The sequence below is a fragment of the Leuresthes tenuis genome, unplaced genomic scaffold, assembly GCF_036924035.1.
Source record: "Leuresthes tenuis unplaced genomic scaffold, fLeuTen1.0.hap1 SCAF_3, whole genome shotgun sequence".
NCBI classification, from domain to species: Eukaryota; Metazoa; Chordata; class Actinopteri; order Atheriniformes; family Atherinopsidae; genus Leuresthes; species Leuresthes tenuis.
The window spans coordinates 642501-664397 of NW_027325357.1; the positions used below are offsets into that span (position 1 = coordinate 642501).

A 21897-nucleotide genomic window follows, 5' to 3' on the forward strand; every position below is an offset into this window, starting at 1 on the left:
TATTTTTATTTTTCTTCTGTCAGACAGCTGCAGGTAAGAAGTAAAAGCAACTTGTTCACGGAGCTGCAGCGATAAGCTCCCTGTGAGGCGCAGCTCCCTGTGAGGCGCAGCTCCTGTGAGGCGCAGCTCCTGTGAGGTGCAGCTCCTGTGAGGTGCAGCTCCCTGTGAGGCGCAGCTCCTGTTAGGCGCAGCTCCCTGTGAGGTGCAGCTCCCTGTGAGGTGCAGCTCCCTGTGAGGTGCAGCTCCCTGTGAGGCGCAGCTCCCTGTGAGGTGCAGCTCCCTGTGAGGTGCAGCTCCCTGTGAGGCGCAGCTCCTGTGAGGCGCAGCTCCCTGTGAGGTGCAGCTCCCTGTGAGGTGCAGCTCCCTGTGAGGCGCAGCTCCTGTGAGGTGCAGCTCCTGTGAGGTGCAGCTCCTGTGAGGTGCAGCTCCCTGTGAGGTGCAGCTCCCTGTGAGGTGCAGCTCCCTGTGAGGTGCAGCTCCCTGTGAGGTGCAGCTCCTGTGAGGTGCAGCTCCTGTGAGGTGCAGCTCCTGTGAGGTGCAGCTCCTGTGAGGTGCAGCTCCTGTGAGGTGCAGCTCCCTGTGAGGCGCAGCTCCTGTGAGGTGCAGCTCCTGTGAGGTGCAGCTCCTGTGAGGTGCAGCTCCCTGTGAGGCGCAGCTCCTGTGAGGTGCAGCTCCTGTGAGGTGCAGCTCCCTGTGAGGTGCAGCTCCTGTGAGGTGCAGCTCCTGTGAGGCGCAGCTCCCTGTGAGGTGCAGCTCCCTGTGAGGTGCAGCTCCCTGTGAGGTGCAGCTCCCTGTGAGGTGCAGCTCCCTGTGAGGTGCAGCTCCTGTGAGGTGCAGCTCCTGTGAGGTGCAGCTCCTGTGAGGTGCAGCTCCCTGTGAGGTGCAGCTCCTGTGAGGTGCAGCTCCTGTGAGGTGCAGCTCCCTGTGAGGTGCAGCTCCTGTGAGGTGCAGCTCCTGTGAGGTGCAGCTCCTGTGAGGTGCAGCTCCTGTGAGGTGCAGCTCCCTGTGAGGTGCAGCTCCCTGTGAGGTGCAGCTCCCTGTGAGGTGCAGCTCCTGTGAGGTGCAGCTCCCTGTGAGGCGCAGCTCCTGTGAGGCGCAGCTCCCTGTGAGGTGCAGCTCCTGTGAGGCGCAGCTCCCTGTGAGGTGCAGCTCCCTGTGAGGTGCAGCTCCCTGTGAGGCGCAGCTCCTGTGAGGTGCAGCTCCTGTTAGGTGCAGCTCCTGTGAGGTGCAGCTCCTGTTAGGTGCAGCTCCTGTGAGGTGCAGCTCCCTGTGAGGTGCAGCACCACGAAGAACCGGAGGTTTCCACATATCTGCGGAGAGGCTCCCCGTCAGATCGACACCATGTTCTCTGCAGAGTTGGGACTTTACAGGCCGCCTGATGCAGGAAGGAGGCAGCCGGAGCAGTTCATATACACCCTGCTACAACATCACACTTCTGTTTGCTTCTGGGAAACATTCAAAGGAGGCGACTCACTCTAAAGACTCGGAGAAACAACAACTCTGGCAGAGCAGAAGATTAGAGGTGAGCCGGTTGGTTTCTTCCCTCGATGTGCTGTGGTTGGATCAGTGCACCGACTTTAACAAGCAGTAATTCTATCCTTAAATACTTCATCAGCTGTGAGGACGTTTGTTTAACTGTGTGAATCTGGGCTCTCTGGCCGGGTGGAGTTCAAGCTTCAGACCCAAGAGAAACAATCTGAGAACCGACGCCAGCTCCGGGCTCTCCGGTCCACGGCTGCTCTGAAGCGACCTCTTCCCCAGCTCTGAGGGAAACAGCATCAGACGTCTCTGTCGTTTCTGAGGAGGAAGGCAGCTTCAGATCGTCTGTTTTTCTGTCTGACAGCCGAAGCTTCAGTGCATCTTCCATCAGTTTCACTTCAATTTACATTCATCACACATGATTCTGGGATAGAAGTGCAATAAAATCATAAAACCTCCCCCTCACTGCCAGAGGTGCAGCAGACGGATGGATGTGATCCCTGCTTTAATACCGACGGGCTCGTGCAAAGCTACCAAAAGCCATTTTAACCAGTGCTAACCCTTTAGCTCCTAAAAGATGCCGTTCTCTGTCTCTGCCCCCAATAAAAGAATAAATCCAAAATAAAAACTGATTAAGAAGCAAGAGCTTTAACTGAAAATGATGAGGTGTTCACCTGCATCAGTCCGGGCCGGACTGTCTGAACGAGGCCGCTGACTCTTACTGGAACACAGACGTGAGAAAGCAGCGCCGCTGAGGCTGTGGCAAACGTCCCAAACATGAGTCTGAACACAGCAAACAGCAGCAACAGTACAGTCATGCATTAGCAGAACGCGTTTCCTTAGTCCTTCAGAGCCGATCGAACACCAGCTCCGGATCCAACAGAAGTCACAAACTTCCCACCGAGCTGCACGAGCAGGATCAGCGTCTCTGTGAGGTTTTAATGTCATGAAACTGCTTCCCTTCAGGCCAGGGATGCATCACCATGGCAACCGATGCTGTGAACCAAACCTGCCACAGTTTCAGAAGGAGTGAAATAACCACAGCTTGACTTTCACTGAAGAGCATCTTCATCAGAAGTCTCAGATAGACAGCTTTAACTATTTTCATTTATTAGAAAGAAGAACTTTAAAAGTCTTCTTTGCTGCTTTTTCATCAGAGTTAAAGCCGCCGACCGGCATCCAACATTCTCTGTTCACTCAAATCATCATTTACAACGAGCCCAGTCACTGCTTCCAAAGGCTTTTCTATTCATTCTTTATTTGGTGGAAACATTCATTTTACATGAAAATAGATTCCAGGATCAGCCATAAGGACCAGAAAAGCAGCTTCATGTGTGTCAGAGTGTGTTAACGGTTTAAAAACACGTTAAAAACGCGTCAAAACACGTTAAAAACACGTTAAAACGCGCTAAAAACGCGTTAAAACGCGTTAAAACGCGTTAAAAACACGTTAAAACACGTTAAAACACATTAAAAACACGTTAAAACACGTTAAAAACGCGTTAAAACACATTAAAAACCCATTAAAAACACGTTAAAACACGTTAAAAACACATTAAAACACGTTAAAAACACGTTAAAAACGCGTTAAAACACGTTAAAAACGTGTTAAAAACGCGTCAAAACGCGTTAAAACACGTTAAAAACACGTTAAAAACACGTTAAAACACGTTAAAAACGTGTTAAAAACAGGTTAAAACACGTTAAAAACATGTTAAAAACACGTTAAAAACGTGTTAAAAACACGTTAAACATGTTAAAAACACGTTAAAACATGTTAAAACACGTTAAAAACATGTTAAAAACATGTTAAAACATGTTAAAACACGTTAAAAACACGTTAAAAACGCGTTAAAACACGTTAAAAACTAAAACATGTTAAAAACATGTTAAAACACGTTAAAAACACGTTAAAAACGTGTTAAAACACGTTAAAAACACATTAAAAACGCGTTAAAAACACGTTACAAAACGCGTTAACAACACGTTAAAACACGTTAAAACACGTTAAAACACGTTAAAAACACGTTAAAAACACGTTAAAACACGTTAACTTCAGAGAATCGAGGCACAACGCAGCTGGATGAGGGAAAAACTATTTTATTCAACCAAAACCAAAGGTCCAAAGAGGGAAACCGAAGCAAAACACTAAAGTGGGCCGAAGTGGAGAGGATCTGAGCAGAGAAAACACCCAGAGAACAGATACCGAAGCAGGAAGAGACGAACATCAGTCACTGCTTAACAACCCGAAGCTAAACGACAGGAAGCAAAGGTCCACAGAAGGAAAGAAGAAGAGAAACTCGTTAAGGTGCAGAAACTAAAATCTGACACAGAATCATGGAAATAAGCCTCTTTGAGTTGATCAGAAAACATTCAAAAGTTCCAGTTTTAACGCCTAAATCTGACTGTTTATTCTCCACCTCAGAGTTTTCTCCCGGGGACGCTCACGCACACGCTCACGCACACGCACACGCACACGCACGTGCCCGTGCACGTCTACGTGCCAGAAAGAAAGAAAAGTCTCATTTACAAAGCGTGGAGCCTGGAGCCACACACCGCCCTGCCCTGAGAGGCTAATCCCGTCCCACATGTCCAGCTCCTCCAGCTCCTGCTGCTCCTCCAGCTCCTGCTGCTCCTGCTGCTCCTGCTGCTCCTGCTGCTCCTGCTGCTCCTGCTGCAGATACGCTTCTTCTTCTGCTAATTCTGTCCAACTTCCTGCAGAATTCAATCCAAAATAGATCTCAGTCCCATTCGGATCAGTTTCTAAGATCTGAAGCTCTTCTGGAAAGATCAACAGAAGTTTGGTGGGGGGCGGAAAATCTGGCAAAACAAAGTTTAGGTATTAAAAATGCATCCAGGAGGAGAATCTTCTGAGGCTGAGTGAGCTCTGAGTACTGATGACCCAAATCCATCTGATTTCTGCTCCTCTTTCTGAGCCTTTTTCAGGTCTGTGTTTTCACACTAATTGGCATCTCAGCAGAGAGAAATAAGAAGAGCAGGAGCTCGACAGGAAGGTTGATATGAAACCAAAGATGGAGACAGATAAGCAGAGATAAAAGCTGCAGCGGGAAAGAGAAAGGATCGGAAAATAATGAAAGGCTGGCGGAGAGATGAAAGCAGCCTTTAGACGAGGAGATCGGGACAAAAACAGGAATCTTCTCTTCAAGTTTTTAAAAATGTGTTAAAAGATGAAACTTTTTGTTGCCCCCCAGAATAACCGAGACAAGTCGTCCCTTTGAGCTGAAGAACCGGCGCCGGGCTTCAGAAACACGGCCCAAACCTGCTTTATGGGATCCTCACCGGTGATTAAATCCAAAAACGGCTCAAATATTCATTCTTCCTGGACAAATGACATCATTAATGACTTATTCCTGCACAATGGGCTGTTTTTCAGGCCTGAGGGGAGCAGGAATGCGTCCGGCTGTGGTCTGAAGCTCACATTTCTACTTTCATTCATCTTTCCTCGTCTTTGGCTCCACGGGAACTTAAAGGGATTCTGATGGCAGTGTTTTTGGTTCAGATTTAAAGATGTGAAGGAGAAGAAAAGGTGAATGGAAATAGGAAAGAAGCTAAATGAACCAGCTGCTTCCAGTCAGAGCCGACAAACAACATCAGTAAGAGATGATCCCATCGTAATAATCCCAAAATCCCAGATATTCTCAGAGTTCTCCACGTTTTTCACCACATTTGTTGCTGATTTTTCCTCCTTGAGCAGAAACCCTCACACAGGTGAGCCTCCTTCATGGGAGGAGTTTGCATTCAGAGGTCAGATCGTGTTTTCAGCCCAGCGGAACCGGCTGGACACCTGAGTCGGTCATGTTCAGAGTTACTGAAAGCCAAGACGGATGAAGGCGGCTGCAGCTTCACTGCAGACGGTTTCACTCAGTTTTCCACTCAGTTTACAGTAAACTTCTCATATTTATGGTGGTTAATGATGCTCCAAGAAGGTTTATTAAAGCATCTTTCACCACAGCTGACAGCAGAGTTTAAAAATAAAACCATGTTCTGGGAACAGAGTCGTCATCACTTATCTTTACAGAGCAAGGAGAGCAGATATCATTCAGTTCTCCAGCAGCCTGCAGGCAGCAGGCAGAATAACTGAAGCCCAGCATTCTGGGTGCTACATCTCAAAGGTTAGAAAGACATTTTCCTCACCGAGCTGACTGCTGTTCAGACCTGATGATGCGGCGGCCTCCTGGAACACGTCCTGCAGGGGAACAAACAAGCGGTGAGCGTCAGTCAGCCGGAACCGAAGCTACGGCCGAGAACTCATGCAAACAATCAGACGTCTGGTTAAAAAGCGGCTGCTTCTGCGGAGGATTCTGTAGCAGCGAGCTCTGCGGAGGATTCCAGCGCCTCCAGTCTGTAAAACAGTCAGAGAGCGACTGTGCACGTTTGTGCACGTTTGTGCAGAAATCTGCTGCCATCAGGGGATACTGACTGGTGTCTCTTCATGTTAACAAAGAGAAATTTAGCATTTCCCAAAATGTTGGGTTCAGGACTGTGTTTGCATGTGGACTGCAGTCATTAACATGCCCTAAACCTACATATAATATACCAAAGTAAAACAAGCCGAAATGTTATTCAAAGCCAATAAAAAAAATCACTTCATGCTGCATTCACTGTACCTTAAAAGTAGGAAGTTGGAACTCCACTTTTCTGCTTTACCACGATCAGAAAACTCTCATCAGCAGTCATAAAGTTCACTTAAATTAGAAAACCAGCACCAGGAAATTCAAATTCTGTTTGATTGTTTTTCCATTCAGAAGTCTGAAAATCCGAGTTCCCATTTGTAATTGAATGCAGCATCGGCAGCACAACATTGGACAACATGAAACTGACTTTAAAAAACGTCTAAAAACTTATCGAGTTATCGAGGATTAAGCATGTGAAACTGGGATGTTTCACCAAGCTGGAACCATGACTCTGAAACTGCTCCGAAAAGATCAACCAGAACCAACTGACTGCAGGCGAGAAACGATGTAAAAGGAGTTTGTTGCGTGGAAGTGGGACCACTTAGGTCCTGGATGCCCTGTCATAGGGCAGTAATGTGCTTTAAGGTCACCGAGGTCACCGAGGTCACCGAGGTCACACGAAGCTGGGATGTGACTCCCTGCCTTCGGTCGGACTTTCAGCCTCAGAAGGTTCATTTGGGTGATTTAGTTTGGGTCCAGTGAGCCACACTTTGGCTGTTTTTACTCAAAATAACATTAAAAAGATTTTACAGACAAAAACTACCAACCTGCGCTTTGCAAACTCAGAGAAATGATCTCAGTCCAGCATGAGAAACATATTCAAAGCTTTAGATCAAGCAGAACATTTCCTTTCATTTCCAGGGTTAAAGCTTCAAATATCAGCTGACGAAATATCTGAAGCTGGTCAAATATGAGGAATAAGCAGAATAAAGAAAATGAAGAAAATAAAAATCAAAGACTTTTTCAGTTCCTGAACTTAAATAATCCCTCAAAGTTGTAGAATTTCTGGAAGTTCTAATTCTGTACCGTCTGTCCAGAAGCAGCAGCAGTGTCTTTATTTAGCCACGTTCTGTTAGTCACTGCAGGGAAGAGGAACGCAGAAGAAGAAGTTTTCCACTCGCTTTGGTCACCCAAACCCAGAAGAAGAAGTTTTCCACTCGCTTTGGTCACCCAAACCCAGAAGAAGAAGTTTTCCACTCGCTTTGGTCACCCAAACCCAGAAGAAGAAGAAGAAGAAGAAGTTTTCCACTCGCTTTGGTCACCCAAACCCAGAAGAAGAAGTTTTCCACTCGCTTTGGTCACCCAAACCCAGAAGAAGAAGTTTTCCACTCGCTTTGGTCACCCAAACCCAGAAGAAGAAGTTTTCCACTCGCTTTGGTCACCCAAACCCAGAAGGAGAAGAAGAAGAAGAAGTTTTCCACATCGGACTCACGCTGACAAACTAACGGTTTACTTCCCAGTTTCTCAGAAAGCAGCACAGACAGAGCATTTTGTGTTCAGTTCACACACAAACTGTGCATGTGCACGTGCGCGTGTGCGTGTGCACGTGATGTCAGACTCTCAGCTGTCTGACACAGCAGGAGGACGGGAACCAGCAAAATAAACTGCAATTCAAAGACTTTGTTGGATTTCTGATATGCTCATGATCCACCGTTCATTGTGTGTGTGTGTGCACGTGTGTGTGTGCATGTGTGTGTGCACGTGTGTGTGCACGTGCATGCTCACTGATGCCCTTTTTCAGACATTAGATTTGTGCTTTTATGGCTGAATGTTCCAGAGGGAGAACCAGAGCGTGCACAGACCTCTGTAAGCGTGCGTGTGCATGTGCGTGTGCGTGTGTGTGTGCGTGCGTGTGTGCATGTGTGCGTGTGCATGTGTGCGTGCGCACTCTGCCCTTTTCCAGATGTCAGGTTTAAACGTGTTCACGAGGGTGCGTTCCCCTCAGAGCTGTAATGAGGTCTCAGCAGCATCCCGTCTGTCTCTAACTTTACACACACTGTCAGGATCCTGACCCGGACCACGTGCACACACGTGCACACACGTGCACACAAAGATGCTGGTGCTGAACTTTAACATCAGTGTCTGACATCAAGAAGCCGTTAACAAAGAATGTGCCTCAGTCTGACCTGGAAGCAAACTGAGAAACACTCATTATCCTCATTATTATATCTGTGATATGAGAGGAGACGATGGGGCGCACGCGCACGCACACATGCACATACAGGGAATCCATGTCAAAGCCAAAACACCAACATATGATATAACTGCTGTTAGTTTTCAGTCTGATTTAATCGTTAAATGAACAGAAAGAAAACAGAGCTGCAAATGAATCCGTTAAAAGATGAAATTATTCATGAATAAAATCTTCAGAGGAGCGGAGTTTGTTTTAATGCTATAACAGGACATACCTGCATTTATATGTATATGATGTATATATATATATATATATGTATATATATGTGTGTGAATAAACCTGAACAGAACTGCAGAAAAGGAACTTTTAACCGATGTGGAACATCTGTGTTTCTTTTGTAAATGTGTCTCTGATAAAAGGTCAAAGGTCAGAAAAGTAAAGGTCAGAAAACTAAAGGTCACCGTTGGTGAAACTCAGCACAAATCCTGACAGGGCGGCAGGACGGCGCCACTGTGACATCACGGGAACCTCTAACCATGTAAATGATAAAAAACACTTTTCATTCCTAATCCTAACCAGTAGGGAGGTTAGGGTCAGGGTTAGGGTCAGGGTTAGGGTCAGGGTTAGGTTTAGGGTTCATCAGTCAGCTGTGAGATGCTTCCAAACTGGTGGTTTGAGGACCACAAACTAACCACAGAGTCATGATGCTAACGCAGAAGGATAGTGAGGTCAGTGTCATGATGTCATGAAGCACATCGACGAGATGGAAGCTGAGCCGGTGGGAAACCTCTGAAACCCAACAGAACCCATCAGAACCCATCAGAACCCAACAGAACCCAACAGAACTCATCAGAACCCATCAGAACCCATCAGAACCCAACAGAACCCATCAGAACCCATCAGAACCCATCAGAACCCATCAGAACCCAACAGAACCCAACAGAAACGATGGTCATGTCTCACTTTGTCACAGTGATGACCTCCCGGGACACGGCTGTGATGGAGTAGCCTTGGATAAGTGGGTCAAACACAGTTCTGTTGTGCAGCTCGTGTTGTGTTCAGGTACCTTTGTTAGCATTAGCATTAGCATTAGCATGAGAAGCTACAGCAGAACAGTAGCCTTCAACGCACCGTGATGATGCAAGTTCGACCAATCAGATGCAGTTAGAAGCAGCGCCACAGCTTAACGTATTAATAAAGAGTCCAAATGATTTTATAGAGCGAGGCACCCGGTGGAGCCCGAGGAAACGCTGCAGCAGGAACGTCGTTAGAAGCCTTTGAGATACGAGCAGTTAGAATATTTAAGGATCCTGTAAATCTTATTTGCACGTAAAAGTTTTGTGTATGAATACTGATTTAGTTACAGAGTCCCACAGCCAAAGGCCTAATGTTAGTTATGAAGCAGTTTAGTTCTCTTTAGTTTTCATCGTCACTTTACTGGCAAACAGTTTCTGAAGACTTAATATGAATAAGATGTGGATAAAAGGGCTTAAAAGGGAAAAAAGTACAGTTAAATATCAACTGTAAAGCCGAAGCTACTCTATAAATCTACTCTTATCACACACTGTTTAATACATTTACCAGTTTGTCCAATAAAAAGCTCTCAGTAATCATTCTGTAACGAGCTTTCACACAGAAATGATCAGCTTTGAGTTTGAGATGTACTTCAGTCAAAACACTTCAGTTATTAATCCACAAATATTAAAACTGCGAGGCTGAGGGATGGAGGAGGGAAGAAGGAGGGATGGAGGAGGGAAGGAGGAGGGATGGAGGAGGGATGGAGGAGGGATGAAGGAGGGAAGAAGGAGGGATGGAGGAGGGATGGAGGAGGGATGGAGGAGGGATGGAGGAGGGATGAAGGAGGGAAGAAGGAGGGATGGAGGAGGGAAGGAGGAGGGATGGAGGAGGGAAGGAGGAGGGATGAAGGAGGGATGAAGGAGGGAAGAAGGAGGGATGGAGGAGGGAAGGAGGAGGGAAGAAGGAGGGATGGAGGAGGGAAGAAGGAGGGAAGAAGGAGGGAAGAAGGAGGGAAGAAGGAGGGATGGAGGAGGGAAGAAGGAGGGATGGAAGGAGGGAAGAAGGAGGGATGGAAGGAGGGAAGAAGGAGGGAAGGAGGAGGGATGGAGGAGGGATGGAGGAGGGATGGAGGAGGGATGAAGGAGGGAAGAAGGAGGGATGGAGGAGGGATGGAGGAGGGATGGAGGAGGGATGGAGGAGGGATGAAGGAGGGAAGAAGGAGGGATGGAGGAGGGAAGGAGGAGGGATGGAGGAGGGATGAAGGAGGGAAGAAGGAGGGATGGAGGAGGGAAGGAGGAGGGAAGAAGGAGGGATGGAGGAGGGAAGAAGGAGGGAAGAAGGAGGGAAGAAGGAGGGAAGAAGGAGGGATGGAGGAGGGAAGAAGGAGGGATGGAAGGAGGGAAGAAGGAGGGATGGAAGGAGGGAAGAAGGAGGGAAGAAGGAGGGATGGAGGAGGGAAGGAGGAGGGAAGAAGGAGGGATGGAGGAGGGAAGAAGGAGGGAAGAAGGAGGGAAGAAGGAGGGAAGAAGGAGGGATGGAGGAGGGAAGAAGGAGGGATGGAAGGAGGGAAGAAGGAGGGATGGAAGGAGGGAAGAAGGAGGGAAGAAGGAGGGAAGAAGGAGGGAAGAAGGAGGGATGGAGGTGGGAAGAAGGAGGGAAGAAGGAGGGATGGAGGAGGGAAGAAGGAGGGAAGAAAGAGGGATGAAGGAGGGATGGAGGAGGGATGAAGGAGGGAAGAAGGAGGGAAGGAGGAGGGATGGAGGAGGGAAGGAGGAGGGAAGAAGGAGGGATGGAGGAGGGAAGAAGGAGGGAAGAAGGAGGGATGGAGGAGGGAAGAAGGAGGGAAGAAGGAGGGAAGAAGGAGGGAAGAAGGAGGGAAGAAGGAGGGATGGAGGAGGGAAGAAGGAGGGAAGAAGGAGGGATGGAGGAGGGAAGAAGGAGGGAAGAAGGAGGGAAGGAGGAGGGATGGAGGAGGGAAGGAGGAGGGAAGAAGGAGGGATGGAGGAGGGAAGAAGGAGGGAAGAAGGAGGGAAGAAGGAGGGAAGAAGGAGGGATGGAGGAGGGAAGAAGGAGGGATGGAAGGAGGGAAGAAGGAGGGAAGGAGGAGGGATGGAGGAGGGATGGAGGAGGGATGAAGGAGGGAAGAAGGAGGGATGGAGGAGGGAAGGAGGAGGGAAGAAGGAGGGATGGAGGAGGGAAGAAGGAGGGAAGAAGGAGGGAAGAAGGAGGGAAGAAGGAGGGAAGAAGGAGGGAAGAAGGAGGGAAGAAGGAGGGATGGAGGAGGGAAGAAGGAGGGATGGAAGGAGGGAAGAAGGAGGGATGGAAGGAGGGAAGAAGGAGGGAAGAAGGAGGGATGGAGGAGGGAAGGAGGAGGGAAGAAGGAGGGATGGAGGAGGGAAGAAGGAGGGAAGAAGGAGGGAAGAAGGAGGGAAGAAGGAGGGATGGAGGAGGGAAGAAGGAGGGATGGAAGGAGGGAAGAAGGAGGGATGGAAGGAGGGAAGAAGGAGGGAAGAAGGAGGGAAGAAGGAGGGAAGAAGGAGGGATGGAGGAGGGAAGAAGGAGGGAAGAAGGAGGGATGGAGGAGGGATGAAGGAGGGAAGAAGGAGGGAAGGAGGAGGGATGGAGGAGGGAAGGAGGAGGGAAGAAGGAGGGATGGAGGAGGGAAGAAGGAGGGAAGAAGGAGGGATGGAGGAGGGAAGAAGGAGGGAAGAAGGAGGGAAGAAGGAGGGAAGAAGGAGGGATGGAGGAGGGAAGAAGGAGGGATGGAAGGAGGGAAGAAGGAGGGAAGGAGGAGGGATGGAGGAGGGATGGAGGAGGGATGGAGGAGGGATGAAGGAGGGAAGAAGGAGGGATGGAGGAGGGAAGGAGGAGGGAAGAAGGAGGGATGGAGGAGGGAAGAAGGAGGGAAGAAGGAGGGAAGAAGGAGGGAAGAAGGAGGGATGGAGGAGGGAAGAAGGAGGGATGGAAGGAGGGAAGAAGGAGGGATGGAAGGAGGGAAGAAGGAGGGAAGAAGGAGGGATGGAGGAGGGAAGGAGGAGGGAAGAAGGAGGGATGGAGGAGGGAAGAAGGAGGGAAGAAGGAGGGAAGAAGGAGGGAAGAAGGAGGGATGGAGGAGGGAAGAAGGAGGGATGGAAGGAGGGAAGAAGGAGGGATGGAAGGAGGGAAGAAGGAGGGAAGAAGGAGGGAAGAAGGAGGGAAGAAGGAGGGATGGAGGAGGGATGGAGGAGGGAAGAAGGAGGGAAGAAGGAGGGATGGAGGAGGGAAGAAGGAGGGAAGAAAGAGGGATGAAGGAGGGATGGAGGAGGGATGAAGGAGGGAAGAAGGAGGGAAGGAGGAGGGATGGAGGAGGGAAGGAGGAGGGAAGAAGGAGGGATGGAGGAGGGAAGAAGGAGGGAAGAAGGAGGGAAGAAGGAGGGAAGAAGGAGGGATGGAGGAGGGAAGGAGGAGGGATGGAAGGAGGGAAGAAGGAGGGATGGAAGGAGGGAAGAAGGAGGGAAGAAGGAGGGAAGAAGGAGGGAAGAAGGAGGGATGGAGGAGGGATGGAGGAGGGAAGAAGGAGGGAAGAAGGAGGGATGGAGGAGGGAAGAAGGAGGGAAGAAAGAGGGATGAAGGAGGGATGGAGGAGGGATGAAGGAGGGATGAAGGAGGGATGGAGGAGGGATGGAGGAGGGAAGAAGGAGGGATGGAGGAGAGATGGAGGAGGGAAGAAGGATGGAGGAGGGAAGAAGGAGGGAAGGAGGAGGGAAGAAGGAGGGAAGAAGGAGGGATGGAGGAGGGAAGAAGGAGGGATGGAGGAGGGAAGGAGGGAAGAAGGAGGGATGGAGGAGGGATGGAGGAGGGATGGAGGAGGGATGGAGGAGGGATGAAGGAGGGATGGAGGAGGGAAGAAGGAGGGATGGAGGAGGGATGGAAGGAGGGATGGAAGGAGGGAAGAAGGAGGGAAGAAGGAGGGAAGAAGGAGGGATGGAGGAGGGATGGAGGAGGGAAGAAGGAGGGATGGAAGGAGGGAAGAAGGAGGGATGGAAGGAGGGAAGAAGGAGGGAAGAAGGAGGGAAGAAGGAGGGAAGAAGGAGGGATGGAGGTGGGAAGAAGGAGGGAAGAAGGAGGGATGGAGGAGGGAAGAAGGAGGGAAGAAAGAGGGATGAAGGAGGGATGGAGGAGGGATGAAGGAGGGAAGAAGGAGGGAAGGAGGAGGGATGGAGGAGGGAAGGAGGAGGGAAGAAGGAGGGATGGAGGAGGGAAGAAGGAGGGAAGAAGGAGGGATGGAGGAGGGAAGAAGGAGGGAAGAAGGAGGGAAGAAGGAGGGAAGAAGGAGGGAAGAAGGAGGGATGGAGGAGGGAAGAAGGAGGGAAGAAGGAGGGATGGAGGAGGGAAGAAGGAGGGAAGAAGGAGGGAAGGAGGAGGGATGGAGGAGGGAAGGAGGAGGGAAGAAGGAGGGATGGAGGAGGGAAGAAGGAGGGAAGAAGGAGGGATGGAGGAGGGAAGAAGGAGGGAAGAAGGAGGGAAGAAGGAGGGAAGAAGGAGGGATGGAGGAGGGAAGAAGGAGGGATGGAAGGAGGGAAGAAGGAGGGAAGGAGGAGGGATGGAGGAGGGATGGAGGAGGGATGGAGGAGGGATGAAGGAGGGAAGAAGGAGGGATGGAGGAGGGAAGGAGGAGGGAAGAAGGAGGGATGGAGGAGGGAAGAAGGAGGGAAGAAGGAGGGAAGAAGGAGGGAAGAAGGAGGGATGGAGGAGGGAAGAAGGAGGGATGGAAGGAGGGAAGAAGGAGGGATGGAAGGAGGGAAGAAGGAGGGAAGAAGGAGGGATGGAGGAGGGAAGGAGGAGGGAAGAAGGAGGGATGGAGGAGGGAAGAAGGAGGGAAGAAGGAGGGAAGAAGGAGGGAAGAAGGAGGGATGGAGGAGGGAAGAAGGAGGGATGGAAGGAGGGAAGAAGGAGGGATGGAAGGAGGGAAGAAGGAGGGAAGAAGGAGGGAAGAAGGAGGGAAGAAGGAGGGATGGAGGAGGGAAGAAGGAGGGAAGAAGGAGGGATGGAGGAGGGATGAAGGAGGGAAGAAGGAGGGAAGGAGGAGGGATGGAGGAGGGAAGGAGGAGGGAAGAAGGAGGGATGGAGGAGGGAAGAAGGAGGGAAGAAGGAGGGATGGAGGAGGGAAGAAGGAGGGAAGAAGGAGGGAAGAAGGAGGGAAGAAGGAGGGATGGAGGAGGGAAGAAGGAGGGATGGAAGGAGGGAAGAAGGAGGGAAGGAGGAGGGATGGAGGAGGGATGGAGGAGGGATGGAGGAGGGATGAAGGAGGGAAGAAGGAGGGATGGAGGAGGGAAGGAGGAGGGAAGAAGGAGGGATGGAGGAGGGAAGAAGGAGGGAAGAAGGAGGGAAGAAGGAGGGAAGAAGGAGGGATGGAGGAGGGAAGAAGGAGGGATGGAAGGAGGGAAGAAGGAGGGATGGAAGGAGGGAAGAAGGAGGGAAGAAGGAGGGATGGAGGAGGGAAGGAGGAGGGAAGAAGGAGGGATGGAGGAGGGAAGAAGGAGGGAAGAAGGAGGGAAGAAGGAGGGAAGAAGGAGGGATGGAGGAGAGATGGAGGAGGGAAGAAGGAGGGAAGAAGGAGGGAAGGAGGAGGGATGGAGGAGGGATGGAGGAGGAGCCAGAATCCGACGCTGCGCTCAGTGAAGAGCTCAGACTTCAGGTTTGTTGACTTCCTGTCGGTCTCTAATCAAAGGAACTTTAATAAAGAACAAAAGTGTTGAGAGCGAGAGGTGAAGGAGGTGATGGAGGTGAATTAGACTAATCTGCTTCCTGCTGACTGATCTGAGGTCTGAAAGCATGAGTCAGGAGGACAAAGTGTCCAAAAGATGAATCAGAGCCGGCTGACTGTGAATAAAGTGTGAAGAACGAACTCAGCAGTGAAGACCTGCTGAACATGTAGTGATGTTCCTCAGCAGTGATGCACTCTTTGGGTGTAATTTGGGTCCATGTTTTATTTTGCATGGTGACATAAAGCTGCTCAGGAGGAGTCCTTAAAGCAGCTGTGAACAGAGCAGGAAAAACTCGGCTGGAAAGGAACCGTTAGGATCTACAGGCGCATCCGGACCGAGACGTTCTAAGAACACAGTTCTAAGAACCGTTCACCTCGAATTTAGTTCTAAGAACCGTTCACCTCGAATTTAGTTCTAAGAACCGTTCACCTCGAATTTAGTTCTAAGAACCGTCCACCTCGAATTTAGTTCTAAGAACCGTCCACCTCGAATTTAGTTCTAAGAACCGTTCACCTCGAATTTAGTTCTAAGAACCGTTCACATCAAATTTAGTTCTAAGAACCGTCCACCTCGAATTTAGTTCTAAGAACCGTTCACCTCGAATTTAGTTCTAAGAACCGTTCACATCAAATTTAGTTCTAAGAACCGTTCACCTCGAATTTAGTTCTAAGAACCGTCCACCTCGAATTTAGTTCTAAGAACCGTTCACCTCGAATTTAGTTCAAAGAACCGTTCACCTCGAATTTAGTTCTAAGAACCGTCCACCTCGAATTTAGTTCTAAGAACCGTCCACCTCGAATTTAGTTCTAAGAACCGTTCACCTCGAATTTAGTTCTAAGAACCGTTCACCTCGAATTTAGTTCTAAGAACCGTCCACCTCGAATTTAGTTCTAAGAACCGTTCACATCAAATTTAGTTCTAAGAACCGTTCACCTCGAATTTAGTTCTAAGAACCGTCCACCTCGAATTTAGTTCTAAGAACCGTTCACATCAAATTTAGTTCTAAGAACCGTTCACCTCGAATTTAGTTCTAAGAACCGTTCACCTCAAATTTAGTTCTAAGAACCGTTCACCTCGAATTTAGTTCTAAGAACCGTTCACCTCGAATTTAGTTCTAAGAACTGTTCACATCGAATTTAGTTCTAAGAACTGTTCACATCAAATTTAGTTCTAAGAACCGTTCACCTCGAATTTAGTTCTAAGAACCGTTCACATCGAATTTAGTTCTAAGAACCGTTCACATCGAATTTAGTTCTAAGAACTGTTCACATCGAATTTAGTTCTAAGAACCGTTCACATCGAATTTAGTTCTAAGAACTGTTCACATCGAATTTAGTTCTAAGAACTGTTCACATCAAATTTAGTTCTAAGAACCGTTCACCTCCAATTTAGCTCTAAGAACCGTTCATATCGAATTTAGTTCTAAGAACTGTTCACCTCGAATTTAGTTCTAAGAACTGTCCTTCCCCAGAGGAACCGTTTCATTTTGCATTCACACATGAGTCGGGGACCTCGACAGGGACTGATGTGACGCAGCCGTCTGCGACAGACGTGTTTCTTTAGCGCCGCTCAGCAACAAAACAGAACCCGGGAAAAGTAAGGAGAGAAGAAAACAACAACACAAGAAGCTAACATGGAGAGCGAGGAGGCCACCGTGTTCATGGTCTGCATGGCGGTGATATTAATCATGGACGATCACATCAGGCGTCTAAGATGGAGGCTGGAAGAGCGCACAGCGAGAGTCAGGAGACGGAGAATCCAGCAGCGGGCGATACTTCTTCGTTTCATGGAGGAAAGAAGGAGAGCAGAGCGCCGCAGACAAAGGAGACGAAGTTTAACTTATTAAACAGGCGCCGGTTGGGTCCGTGTCGTATGAGTAAACATTTCAGACAAGGGGCGGAGCTACAGCCACCAAACACCTACGTCATGTTCCTGTGGAGCCCAGAAAAGACCCTGAAGGAGCTGAAATGGTTCCAGGAACTGCAAAAGGTTCCTACAGTGGGAACGCACCTCATGCCTCATGTCTCCTTTATTTCCTGCAGCTAAAAATGAACAATCCTGGACGGGAGATGTTTGATAGACACGTGTGGACAGACTGGATTGGTGCTGCAAACACAGAGCAGAAAGAGCAGAAAGAGCAGAAAGAGCAGAAAGAGCAGAAAGAGCAGAAAGAGCAGAAAGAGCAGAAAGAGCAGAAAGAGCAGAAAGAGCAGTTTTGGTCTCTTTGTGCCCGAACACGTCACTGAGCTGATAAACACCCAGAAACAGCGTTTCATTTCATTTCCTGGGACAGAGAAGACGACTGACAGAAAGTCAAGAAGCGGTTTTAAACTCTGTGGTCATCGGCCAACTGTTCCCCACAGAAGCAAAAAGAAATGCTCGGTTCCCTCATGGTCTCACCAGCTCATAACTGTATTTAAACGGTTCATAAAGCAGCAAACAGACACAGCCTCAGTAATCAGCTTAAATAAAAGGACAATTAGGACGACACGTTGGAAATAAAAGACCAAAGCTGCTCCGGCGTGATGATGGCGGTCTGAGGCTGAACAGATGCACACGCTGAACGAGTTCCTCTGATAAGAACAACAGCAAAGGATTTTATTCTTATCAGACACATCAAACGGCCTGAAATCATGCAGAAACGGGTCCAAATAAGGATGCAGAACCTCTGTAAACGTCTGCTTTATCTGCAAAGCCAGGCGTGGCTCAGAGGGAGAAGTGTCAGCTGACAGGGTCAGAGCCGATCACTGAGAGAAATCCACCGGGAAAACAGAGGAGAATTAAAAGCATGAGCAGTGTGTCCTAAAACAGCTGAAGAAGAGCCAGGAAGCTCGGCTCAGAGGGTTCAGCCTGAGTTGGACAACAAAGGAGCTGAAGGAGTTTAAAGGTCTGCTCATTAATCTGAGTGACGTCTCACCTCAAATCTGCCCCGTTATCCACATCTGCCTAATAACAGATGTTTTCTGGTAGTTTCTCCTTAAAGTTCCTGAAGCTGCTCCAGGGTCAGCAGAAGGAAACGGCAGATCGTCTCAGATCAACATCTCAGAGGCTCGTCCTGCTCCTGAAGGTCTTTTCACTCTTTTATTCATCATCTTTATCATTTTTCCTCACCTCAAACTTCAGTTTAATTCCCTTCTTTAAGCTCATTGACAGCCTGAAGCACCACGATGAGACTTCCTCTTATAAACCCGTTTCTAAAACCATCCCCTGCAGAGTTGGTGGAACATGAAGAACAGGAAATGTTAGCTTCACTCTGTGTATTTACCTCCAGCAGCAGGACTAAAATAAACAGGAATCTGCTTTGTATCATCACACAAACCTGCACAAAAAGCCTGAAAGGAGGAAGATCTGCCAGAGGAATTCAATCAATTTGTGAGAAAATGTAAGAAGAAGCCGTTTTCCACACAGCAAATGAAGCATGTAAATGACAAATAAGGCAAAATGGGAAGAAACCAGAAGAGAAAATCAGAACTAAGAAGATCTACTGCTGCCCTGTGTTGTGCTTTCAGGGGAGGAGAGAATTTAAATGAATGACACAGTGTGATTTATTAAGGTTTACGGCTGAATGTTTCATTATTAACCATCAGTGAGAAGCTGCAGGGAGCAGAGAGGAAGCTAAGCAGCAGAAACAGATCTGCAGCGGCTCTGAAGCGGGATTTTCCCGGGTTCTGTGAACACATCAGAGCCGAGAACCGAACAGGTTTAGTTGGATCTTTTTCAGCAGCCTTTTACTGGGCCGAGCTGCATTTTTCCTTTATTCAACACGTTCGGCTCGAATCAGTCGACTCTGAAACCGACACCCAGACGTTTGACTGCAGGTTAAAGGTCTGAGTTCCTCTCCTTCGCTGCTGCTAAAAGCTTTCATGCTGCCAGCTGTGAGCTGAACACTGAAGGGAAACTGAGGGAAGACGTTGTTCATAGTGAGTCTACAGTGAGTTTGTATCCTTTTCCCTGCGTTCTTCCTCCGTTTTCCCCTCTTTCACTCCATCCTTCAGCTCTGTGTGCTCCTTCCTTCATGAGTAAACCCCACCTGGCTGTAAAATGTAAATAAATCACTGGGTCACCTTCCTCTCGTTGCATTCGTGCCCATCTTTGTGGCTCAGCTGCAGAAGCTTTTAGTGACTGGAGCCATTTTATTTTTACACACTTCCTCCCTTCCTGTCACCTCTCAGTGTTAAATATACTTTACTTCTTCTTTACTGCATGATTTGAGATGTTAGGTCCTTCCACTCCTCTTTTCCACACTTATCTTTGGGTGAAAGACCCCCTGAAACAGATCAGAGCACAAACACAACATGGCCCAGCTCCATTTATAATGTTTGCTGTTGTGAACTCAGATGGAATCTATATTTCAAGGTATAAAATTAAGCTTGCAGGAGGACCTTTTTCCAAAGCTAGAGCACAATTTTCCCCCAACATTTAGTTTGAGTGTCATTTGGCTATTTTTTCCTTCTTTGCACTTTCTACCATCAAATCGAAGGACTTCCATCATCAGGCGCCTTCAAGGCCTGCTGGTTTATCAGCTGCAGGAAACACATCTCTGAACAGTTCAACGCTGCTTCCATTTTCTGTCTTTACTTTTAACAAAACGCTGTTTTTCATGTGCATGACTTTAAACAAGCAGAGAAGGTCTGTGAGCATGATGCAAACCCATCAAAAACACTGTAAAAAGGTCAATAAAGACAGGATGGAACGACCTACAAATCTCATAAATCAGTGTTTTATTCATAAAAGGATGCAGAAAACCATTAAAATGCTGAAAGTGAGACATTTTACTACTTGATGAGAAAATATCATCTTAAATCTGACGGCAGCAACAGGTTTAAAAACAAAAAGAGGACCTCAGAGAGGCAGAGTTTCAGACCTGGTTCTGTCCTGGAAGTCCCTGAAACATCCACAGATGCAGGTTCAAGCTGCACCAGGCAGAGAAGAAGCCACATGTGGACATGATCCAGGAACTCTTCTCTGGACCAAAGCTCATTAAGATGGACTGAGGCAGAGAGGAAACTGTTCTGGGGTCAGATGGATCAGAACCTGATGCTGCAGCCTCCAGACTAAAGAGGAGAGGAGACGTCTCCTTCAGGGAAGGCCTTGCATATTTCAGCAGGACAAAGTTAAACCACAACCTGCATCTAGTCCAGCAGCACGGCTTCGTAGAAGAGTCCAGATGCTGCACTGATCCGCTGCAGTCCGGCTGTATTGAGGACTCCTTTGAGGCTGAGCAGAACCTGCCATTCGTTTGAGGAATGTCCTACTATTTGTAATAAAGGTAAGCTGCCAGTCCAACTATACTAACAGGTACTAGGAAAAAAGGAGTGAGTTGCAAACCTAAGAAGAGCCAGGACAACAGAGCATTAACCAGCATGGAGGAGGAAATGACAAACAGCCTTGTGATCTGTGTGTGTGCGTTTCAGGTAATTCCCAGACGAGGCGTCTCCACGCTTCCATCACAGATTCGGAGCGAGCCAGTTCAGAAACTTCATTGCCAGCTCAAATCCTAAGAAACAAGCGGCGTTTGCGGGGAAAGCTCTGAGCATGAGTCCGGCTGCTGCAGTCCGGCTGTTTCACCAGCTGAAAACATCTCAAATACAACCAGGAAGAGCCAGGAATCCTCCATCAGACAGGAACGGGACAACGTTCCTCTGCCAGAGGTCCAGCAGCTGGTCTCAGTTCCAGATGTTTTCTACGTTTTTTTAAATCACTGCTTTCTGTTGTTCTTTTCACACACGTCACGCCTTTCTTGTGGGCTGCACATTAAACTGAGGCAGACGTGCTTCATGAAGGGAGATTTCAGTCAGAAAAGAAAAGAAAAGAAAAGAAAAGAAAAGAAAGAAACTGCCGCTTTGTTGCAGCATTCAGCACAGATAAATGCATCCTGGAGTCAAGCTGTTGTTAGCGTTTGACCTCATCATTTCACTCCTTGTGCCAGCAGACATGCACGGGCCTGAAATCACGGGCCTGACTGGATGACGCCTGACGCTGTGGACTGTGTGAGGCAGCGTTTGAAACCGCCAGAGGATGCTGGAGGATGCTGCATGTAGGTGCAGCTGAATCTGCTGCACAGATGCTGCTCTGTGAGCAGCGCAGAAACACAGCTGTTCCAGATGAGCAGCTCCAACAAACAGAGTCAGAGACTTTTCCAACAATCTGCTGGTTTGGATGCACAAAGTATTCAGAAGCTAAAGGGAAGATATTTTCCCTTTTAGCTTCTGTTCTGCGGTGGCAGGGAGGAGGATTTGGGCTCGACCCCCAACTATGTGCACTCACACAGGGAAATTACATGTCACCCGTCCTAATTCAGACGTGTTTAGCTGCTCATGACAGCGTAATAACTGGGTTCAGTGACACACTGGGAACCGAAACACGTCCTTCAGTCCGACTGAAACGGGAAACTCGCTGCTGCAGGAGATGAAATCACACCAAGGTTCAGCCTGTGCCGCTGGTTCTGATGAACTTTATCAGTCAGCCCACAGAGAAATTCATCTGCATTTACCAAAGAGCATCTTAAAACATCTGAACACTCAAACAAAAAGCTTTAATATTAAATATAATAATTATATAAAACATAAAATGTAATGAATGATCTCAGATTTCAGAGAAGCCAGTTTCACCTGCTGAGGCTGAATATTAAAGCCAACACAGAAGTGCTGACAGCTGATTGGCCGCCGCTCCCCTCATGACGACGTGTTACTTATTAATCTGACATTAATCTGACATTTGCAGCGTTCGCTGGGCATCAGGAACTGATTTAGGAGGAAAGCTGGTCACCTGCATGTCGAAAGATGGCTGCAGCGGGTTCTCTGGCGCCCTGAAACCTGACCAGGAGTTCCTGACCCAACCCCAACATTACCCCCTTGGCTCTAATTCTCCATTTAGATGGATAAAGACCCGCTTTTCTTCAGTGGTCATCAAGCACATCAGGGAGAATAAAGGGGTAGAAATGGGCTTTAAGTCTAAATCCAATGACTTTGTCCTGGAGACTCTGGGGTTAGAAGGATTTTCTGTTCCTTTAAGTTTAGATACCAGCGGAAAGGTGAGTAACTCG

General features: G+C 48.5%; 1 protein-coding gene across 2 annotated transcripts in view; it reads right to left on the bottom strand.

The window, feature by feature from the left end:
- Positions 1-5687, bottom strand: part of pcbp4 (poly(rC) binding protein 4) — a 77744-nt gene extending 72057 nt beyond the window's left edge. For both annotated transcript variants that reach the window (XM_072381364.1, XM_072381365.1), the window contains exon 1: positions 5635-5687. The gene's annotated coding sequence lies outside the window, so the exon portion shown is untranslated. The remainder of the gene's footprint in view (positions 1-5634) is intronic.
- Between the last annotated feature and the right edge of the window lie 16210 nt (positions 5688-21897).